A 6,355-nucleotide genomic window follows, 5' to 3' on the forward strand; every position below is an offset into this window, starting at 1 on the left:
GTCCGCACTTGAAGAGCTCTGTCCTTAGTAAACAGAGTTCTTGAGGACTTATATGCAACTCACCGACTTCGGCTCCGGCTCCGTTTGGACCACCGACTGTTTCCTCAAAGGTTTCATTGATATGTGTGGACAAAAGTCTTTGAATCCAACAATGCGTTCTAGATCCCGGCAAGCACTGGTGAGCCTGCCTCTCTGAAGAGGTATTGACGTCAATGCCCCCAGGATCCTGCGTGATGTGTGCTGCTCATTATCTCCCACATTGATGGTTTGCAACAGATCCAAGGTTCAGCGAAGCACTAGTGTTATCTGCACTGGTGTTGCTATCAGTGATGTGATGATGGCGTCTCGAGAATCGTTCTGTGAATTATTTGCCAACGACCTTGAGATATGGAGACCCATTTCGTCAAGTGCCGTCTGTATACCGAAGGATGGGATAACCTTTACCGCCGCCATGGCCATTGACTGCACATCGCCCTTCTACGTGAGGAAGGCCCTGCATCTTGCCACTGAAAATGTAAGTCCGATTACGTATTAGTTACTCAGCCAACTGTCATACATGAACAGTTGTGAGAGACTCTGGTGGATTTGTGCGCCGTGACTCAAAAACAAATAAATTCGGGAGTGCACTTCGGCATTCTGTGAGATACTTCTCGAAGAACTCCACAGGGTCTTTCCGATTCTACTGTCAAGGTAGCTTCCGCTGCTTCCCTCCACACCATTGTTGCACTTGCTACGGACTGATGATGGTGTTTAAGGTATTCAAACTCTGGTTGTACTTTGACCTTGGACCTGTCTTACATCTCTTCCCACCATCCAGCATTCTAGGTCATAATTGTAACCTGGTCCTTTCTCCTTCCGATCTATTACCTCATCACTTTTGCTTATACACACGTATCCGGTATTCGTGGAATGAGCTATTCAGAAAAATCATGGAGGGAAACACTCGCTGACCTCAAATTACGGTTGGGTGAATCTTTCTGGGAGGACCGTGGTGGATACTGACCTTCCCATCCACCCTTTGGGTAGCTTTGCGAATGATGACGCTCTAAGCATTTGTGAAGAGCCTTTGAAAGACAATTGTTCTGTCTAACAATCTCAGTAGAAACCACAGCAGTACAGCTGTAGCTGAAAAAATGTGATGAAAAACCCTGGAAAGCCTACACCGGTAGTTTACTGTACTTGTCTGAATGTTCCTCCAAGATGAACAACCAATGTGGCGTCAGCCAGGCAATAGCGCTTGGCATTCGTTTTCGTTAGTTCGAACTGCCGTTAGAAGGCGTCACAAGCTTCATAGCAGCAATTCTCTATGAGGCATTTTAGTGTAGCGCAACATATGGATTTACTCGTTTCTCAAGATATACGTCCTCAACGACGTCGGGGCAAATGTGAACCTGAAGCAGCGTTAACTCTGAAGGCTGCGTTTGTCTGGTAGTAAAGAAATTTCCTATTTCTAAGGTTGTAATTAACGCCTATAGTTACCCTCATAATGTTTGCAACTACATCCCTTTTTACCCAGACTCAACTGCCAACTGCAGTGCGTGCAGCTAACCGTCAGCAGACTGCTTCCAGCATCACGAGGGATGAATTACCCGGAGCTTTGAGGAACTTTGAATATTAGCAGCCCAAATAAATCTGAATATTTGTGTTCAAAAGTGTATTCTATAGTCATGTCCGCAGCTAGATCCACGATGATTTCACTACGACTGTTGTTTCGAGTTTAGAAAAATCATGGTTGAAGAAGTCGCAAGCAGCCAACCAGGATTTAGGCTCCTTGAAATGATCTCCACACACATTGTTGAGGTGGAAACTGTGGAAGTTTCGAAGTGCCCATGAGGTGGATGTTCTTAACAGTTCTTAACAATTCACTTGGAGGCACTCGGGGTTATGGGGCGTTTTACACACCTTGGGATAGGCATTAGCCTCGACTTTAGTGTTACCGATAGCTTCGATGCACAATTATCCAATTTGAGATACATTTGAAGAAGAGGTCGGATATCTCCGAATTTCAGTAGGCGTGAAGCATCGGTGTTGAACACTGATGTCATGCTGTCGATGATGCTGCTGCTGCTGCTGCTGATGATGATGATGATGATGATCAGTAGGCGTGTATATTAGGAGACAATCGTGGAGGTATTGCGGTATGGTTGGCTACAGAGTTATATGTTTTTGTATGGTTTACAGCCTCAGTGATCCTAAAGAGTACAACCAAATACTAGCAGAGCGACTTCGAGAAAATGCGACTGTCCTCTAGCTAATCTCGGATGAATTACTGGGTCCAGTCAACAGTGATATACTTCTCAATGGCGCGGTGAATTCTGGTACCCTAAAGCTTTATCACAGATAACCTAGTTCAACGAAAGTGGTTTTCCCAACGATGATGCTCTACCGGAACTGCTGCTAAACACGGAGGCTCAAGGGGGAGCCATATTCCCTTCATACGGCTTGACTGAATGCCGGATGAACAGGTGAAAATGGGGCGAAAACTCACGACTATCAGCTCTCTTAAGAGCGCTGGAAGGAGGCCTTCTATCCGGAATATACAAATATTCAGTCGCTGGAATGTGATTTATGGTTGCGATCGAATGCTACTGCGATTTGCGTCAAAATCCACAGTAGGAAAGTAGACACAGGCGTATATTTTGGAATCCAACGGCCCGAATTTCTTTGGCTTACCTATTTTACTTTACGTTGACTTTCTCCTGGAAGCTAGTGGGTTGGCTTCAACAGCATCACGAATCATTGCTGCCCATTAATCACGATCGGCAGCAATGTCTGAGCATAACGTCACTCATAATTGAGACCTGGATGGCATCAGAACTGAGAGTCGAAATTCGCGATGATAAGCGTTCGGGTGTTTTGCATAAATTGGGGCAGTAAACCAACGAAGTCGCGTAGCTCTGCTTGAAAGTATACTGCAAAGTAGGCCTTATAGCGGAATTGAACGGGACTGGTGGATGTTGTTAGCAGTTAACCTGCAAAGTCCAAGGGTTGAAATCCACGAGACCGATGTGTGCTGCGTACAAAATGCCATAAGAAAATCAATTAATGTCGTATAAGATTTGACCCCTGGAAAAATTGATTACCCAACATTTGAGGTGGCTGGGGTGACATCCTCTGCTAGAATTCACTCCCTGGAGCTGTCGCAGATAATGGGAATCATACCCACTTCGGCACAGCAATCCAATTTTCGAATGTAGACCTCATTCTCCATACACTCGAATGCCTTTAAGCGTTTATAGATGCTGCAATTCGGAAAGCGGTCACTTCGTATTGAAAGCTTTCATTGAAAAAAGACACGTGAACGGTCCAGATCAGTGGTGTATACTGAACCCGTTCAGATCGCCCTAAACGGGACGCCGATGAAAGAGCCTGAATCTAGAGTGAGTACTCCACAAGGAACAGATATATAACCCGACCTCTAGTGGTCGGGCGATACTTGTGTATCTTTGGATAGAGTCGACCATGCTGGTGAATGTGGCATCAATGCGCTGTTCCCATGGGCTATGGGATCCATTCATCAGCGACTATACGCGTGCGAACTGCAAAAATCATAAATACTACGGTATAAAAGGAGAATAGGAATAGAGCTGAAGGGATTGCACCGGCTCAATTCAGCTCCTGAAAATAGTTTAGCCACATGAAAATTCATCAACAACATAGCACACAGGATGGCTTCCCTGCAATGTTCACCGAGCAACGCATTGATGATGGGCTGAGTACAGTACGGAATAGTTTATCTTTCACTGTCTTTCAAATGATATCCTCCCTGCCGACAGCAGGATGAGAGCAGTTGAGCAATTCACTATGTATGACAGTTCCAAATGGCTTTGTATCAACAGTATCGTGTGACTATAATGCCCTAGGATAGGATGGCTTCCATCCAAGGATCCTGCGATCGTGGCATCTTTGATAGCACCGATTAGGTGTCTGTGAGCACTGGCAAAATACAGAAAGGCTGAAGGATTGGTAGTTTTGCACCATTCCTCGAAAATAGAGACAAGTCCAAGATGTAAAATTGCTGATCCTCATGAACCGCTTGTGTCCGTCCTAATATCTTGGAGATGGTACGAAGAAGGATTGGAGATCGCGTGTGTTTTCTAGGCACATTATGACCAGCACAAGGTGGATTAAGTTATGGAAATTTCTACCTAAATGGCCTGTTGTTACCACGCGAAACGTGGATCCTACATAGAGATTACCCGAGCTGACCGCCGTATTCAGTTCCGGAAGCTGAGGAATCACGGACTAGGATATGTTATCCTATCCGGAACCGGTAATCGTGTGTATAAGTCAGCGACATCTTTTAGGGACGAGAACCTGTTGTAAGTGGAGTCTATCAGCGTTCCATTCTATACACTAATAACCTACGAAAGTCCATGCAGCCTAACTGCGCTGATCATGTAACGTATCAAAAAAGCTCATGACTGAGATAGTGCTTAGGGTAGCACTTATGAGCGATTCAAACTTAGTTCACTAGTCGGTTTTGCGCAAAAGACCTTCATACCATGAAGACACACCAAGTCACCACTCATGACGGGAAGATTTGGGATTTCTTATGTTTCTGTCGCCAGAGACCTGATTTTGCTTGCAATGTGAAATAATTATGTACACTAAAACAATACTATTGATGTTCTAGCTGTTCATTCTTACGTATGTTATTAGTGCGGATTTAGTGACTGGAAGTTCTGCATCTACGGCTCAACTGCTCCTGTCTTGGCTTGGACAGCTTGACAGTATCTCAACCAGAGTGCTTCCTTCGGGTGGCATGACAGCTAGTCAACGAAAGGGTATCACAGTTGAACGAGGAGAATAATATTTCAAGGTAAAATGATTTTCCCCGATGTGGCACCATCTGAAAAGCTGATGGAATCCCAGCACACCCTCTCTACGGTTCATTAAGCAGGCGATGTTCCAAATGAACACAAAAATCGTTCAACTGTAACACCTTTTCGGTGCCTAGCTGCCATGTCATCCGAAGGAAGCACTAGGGCTGAGGTACTGCCAGGTTGTCCAAGCATAGACAGGGGAAGTCGGAATGCAGAGGTCGGGTTCGGACCATGGGCCTTTCGGTCAGCAAATTCGCGCTGGAACCACTAAGCCATCCCTTCCCCTAAACCTAAACCTAATGCTTAAAGACGTACCGAATCGTTAAGCTCCAGCACCCTTTTGGTGCCCAACTGCCATGCCATCCAAAGGGAGCACGAGGGCTGGGATACATCCAGATTGCCCAAGTTTAGACTGGGGAAGTCGAGAGCAGATGTTGGCATCCCTTCCCCTAAACCTAAACCTAATGCTTAAAGACGTACCGAATCGTTAAGCTCCAGCACCCTTTTGGTGCCCAACTGCCATGCCATCCAAAGGGAGCACGAGGGCTGGGATACATCCAGATTGCCCAAGTTTAGACTGGGGAAGTCGAGAGACAGATGTTGGGTTCGAACCGGTCAGTAAATTCGCGCTCTAACCATGGAGCCATCTCACCCCACAAGTACCAATAGCCCTACCAGGTCGGTTATATAAGTCCCGGCGGACCGGGTGAAGAAGAGTTCACTTTTAGAATAAGAACGACAAGTGCAACACGTCCTTCGACACCCATGGCCCCGGCCGTCAGTTTGTGTTAAGGATAGACTGTAAACTGCGGTAGTGTGGTCTCTACTGTCTTGTAGGTCGGAAATGTTGCCTTTACGCGAGACGATATACAGAAAGTCCGGCGCTCAGCCATGTTCTTGTTTTTATTCCGGCTCTGATGGTAACATCGGATTATGAACACTGGTTTTAAGAAAAGTAACTCCCGTAGCAAACGAGACATTCGCGCTTGACAGACTCTTGTCAGATTCTAAACTTCGCATGCCAAATCATCTTATGCCTCGGACAGCTCTTCTCGCCCAACTTTTTGCTGAGTGGAAACAACCACGAGGCTGATAGTTTATGAACTGACGACTAAGTATGAAAGGATTAACTATTGAACTCACTCGGATTCCTCTAGGCGAGGACCCCGAGACCCTTCTCATCAGTCATTACTGACACTGATAAAAATGTGTGGATTAGGCAACCAGTGGTGCTCTTGACCTTTCTTATCATATTCAGTTTCCATCTGTTCTTTTTACTCCATCATTCGACAACTAGAGTGACTGAACGTCAGTTGTTTTGTTTGGCCTTCGTCCACGTTATCTGGCTATGGTCCGCCTGGCTGTTGCGGATAAATTAAACTGAACTGTGTGGAGATATACGCTCTTGCACGCTAACTTGAGATTAACGGTCGACTCATCTAAATCTCCTATTGAGGATACTCACATTCGAATGTGTGCTTTTATGTTCCAGTTGATACGATACTCAAGCCATGACACTACTTTTAGAA

This window comes from Opisthorchis viverrini, assembly GCF_000715545.1.
Source record: "Opisthorchis viverrini unplaced genomic scaffold opera_v5_29, whole genome shotgun sequence".
Taxonomy (NCBI): Eukaryota; Metazoa; Platyhelminthes; class Trematoda; order Opisthorchiida; family Opisthorchiidae; genus Opisthorchis; species Opisthorchis viverrini.